The following is a 3,298-nucleotide window of genomic DNA, read 5'->3' as shown; positions in this document are numbered from 1 at the left end:
TAAGATTCATTCATTTCATGTAAATTTGCCTTAAAAAACTGTAAAGAAAGGGTAAATTCCAGTAATTAAGTTTGCTTTTCACAATGGTGCAAGTGGGAAGGAAAGCCTCCAGGGAAGTTGCATTTGGGGAGAAATCGCCTGAGTTCACATCCAGGCTGCATTTGGGCAAGAGGAGTAAGTGCAAAGGCCCCGTGGCAAGCGAGTTGGGGCATAGGCCAGTATGGCCACCAGAAATGGAAGAGAAGGAGGAGACCAGATGGGATTAGTCCTCACCTCCACTTTCTGGAAAGGCATCTCATGTGCCCTTGAGGTTTCTTCATCAGGGCCTTCCACCTGCTCCTGTCCCCTTGCCCCTTTTCCTTTGTCTCACTTTTGATAGTTATTTTTTATCAGCAACTTCATTAGGAGTAAAGGAGAGGGAAGAAATGTTGATCGAGTTCCGTCTGCATGCCATGGCCCTGCTGGGAAACTTATTCCCAGTGTTTTGTTCTTCCTACTTCACAAACTAGTCACCTAAGGCCCAGGAACAGGCAGTGGACTCCCCCCATTGTGGTGAGGCTCCCGTGGGTCACATCTGATGAGTAGTGTTATTGACCAGGAGGGTGAGTGAGAAAACCAGGCTTTGAACAAAGCGTAAAAATAACAGATATGAATAAACTCACTGATCATGAAAAAGTTTGACATTATACATTTTTTTATAACACAGCATAAAACCAAAACTTTCCTACCATATCCTTATCTGTGATCACTCATGTTTCATAAAACTTGAAATGCTCACTTATTTAGGATATGTTGTCATAACAAGTATTTTCTGAACTTCCACTTTCACTGTGAAGTGAGTGTCCTGTAGCCTCGGTGGCAGCCTAGACTCAAGGACAGAAGCAGGTTCTCACTCACCTTTGGGTTCTCAAGGTGGCCTCAGTGGATGTCTGTGAAGGCAGCTCCACCAAGTGACCACCAGCTCTTTCCTGTGTCAATGCGGCTCTCCAGTGTCCTCCTGACTGTATCTGGGCTGAGTTTCAACTGGCCTTCAAGTAAACCTCCATTTTCTAAGGCCAGGTGCAGGTGTTTGTCCTGGGGACCCTGGGGAGGCAAGCTCTCAGAGAACACACTGGGAGCAATTAACTGTGGCTCTTGGGTTCCTGACCAATACTTTCAGCAAATTAGGTGTAGAAAAGAGAGTTGGCCAATTCTACCTTCAAACTGTAAGAACAGGAGCGGCCCTTCTCTGAAGACCCTCCCTCTACACATCTTTCCCCAAGATTTGCCTTCTATGCATCACCACTGTGATTTCAAACATTCCTGTGTGAAAGGTTTCACTACCTTTCAAACCAATTCAGCTGAGCCTATTCTGTCTTCATTTTGTACTCTTCTAATTATACCTCATACTAAACTTACACGGAATCATATGGGTGTGTCCCTAGAGCATTCTCGTATATTTTTATTACTTTATTAGTACCTTATTACTTTTTCTACTTTTGAGCAATTCTTGAAATTGCTTACATTTCCTTTGGAGTTTTCTGTAACACTTTCATTTTACTTTCAAGTTTTGAAAATCTATAGCTCAAATTTACATAGTTTATCCTTGCTGAATTTTACCCCAAACTGCAAAACTTTCTTCAATGTGCATATGTTTTGATCAAATCTACATGTTATTCAACATTCTATCCTGTTTCGTGAGGACTTTTAAATTCACCTTATTGAGGGATAATTAAGATTAAAATTCACAGATTATAATTGTGATGACTATATGCATTGGTGAAACCACCACCTCAGTTAGGACAGAGAACCACCCCATCACTCCGGAGTGTTTTCTTTTGTCCTCTTGCAGCCAATTTTACTCCCATCCCTTGCAACCTTCCCCAGCACCACTAATTTTTTTTCTAAAACCTCATATTGGTTTTGACTCTTCTGGGATTTCATGTAAATGGAAGTATGCTCTATGCACTCTATTGTATTCAGCTTTATTTTTTGATTAAACAACGTAAGGTTAATTCATACTTTTGTACATATTTGTAATGTGTTCACTTTTATTGCTGAGTACTATTTCAATATATGGACATTCATAATTTTTAAAAAATCAGGTTACCTGTTGACAGGTAAATGAGTTGTTTCTGATTTTAAACTATTGTGAATAAAGTTGCTATGAATATTTTTAGACAGTCTTTTAACTGTTGTTGATACACGTTTTGTTTTTATTTCACTTGGGTAAATACCTAGAAATAGAATTTCTGAGTCACAGCATAACGAAATGTCAAACTCTTTTCCAAACTGGTTTTCCCATTTTAGAGTTCTTTACATTTCTCTGACAAACGCTGATGATGAGCACTTTTCTTGTGCTTTTTGGTCGTGTATATATTTTCTTCATGGTAATTTCAATTGTCTCATATGCATGCAAAAGCTGGATAATGAATAAAGAAGATCAAAGTAGAATTGATACCTTTGAATTATGGTATTGGTGAAGAATACTGAATATACCATAGGCTACCAGAAGAATGAATAAATCCATCTTGGAAGAAGTAGTACAGCCAAAATGCTCCTTAGAAGAGCGGATGAGGAGATTTTGCCTCACCTACTTTGGACACACTATCATGAGGGACCAGTCCCTGGAGAAGGGCATCTTGCTTGGTAAAGTACAGGATCAGTGAAAAAGAGTAAGACCCTGAACTAGATGGATTGATTCAGTGGCTGCAACAATGGCCTCAAAAACACAGCAGCGATTGTGAGGATGGTGAACAACCGGGCAGTATTTTGCTCTGTTATACATAGGCTTGCTATGAGCCGGAAGCAGCTCAATGACACCAGACAACAAGAGTAACACATTGTCTTCTATGAAGTGTCTGTTCAAATCATCTTTTTCTACTGGGGGGACATTTGTCTTATCATTGACATAGAAAATTTCATGATAGTTTGAGTAAAGAAGTCCTTTGTCAAGTATAGACTTGAAAATAGTAAATACTTATAGATAAACATATTTACTCAAGTAAAGTTCTTTATTAAAGGCTTCTTTTGAAGAACAAGAGTTTTTATATCTGAAGAAGTCAAATTTATCTATTTTTTTCTTCTATAAAGAGTGCTTTTTCCCCCCTAAGAAACGTGTCTACCTCAGGGTTGTGCAGATTTTCACCTACCTTTACTTCTACAAGTTTTATAATTTCAGTTTTAGGTTTCGGTTAAGATCTGTTTTTGAAACAGCTATACTGAGATATAATTGACATCAAATAAATTACACAAAATTAAGATATACAATCTGAGAAGTTTAGATATAAATATATCCCTGTGAGAACATAACCACAGT

Source organism: Trichechus manatus, unplaced genomic scaffold (assembly GCF_000243295.1).
Source record: "Trichechus manatus latirostris isolate Lorelei unplaced genomic scaffold, TriManLat1.0 scaffold00031, whole genome shotgun sequence".
Classification (NCBI taxonomy): domain Eukaryota; kingdom Metazoa; phylum Chordata; class Mammalia; order Sirenia; family Trichechidae; genus Trichechus; species Trichechus manatus.
This window is presented reverse-complemented; position numbering follows the sequence as displayed.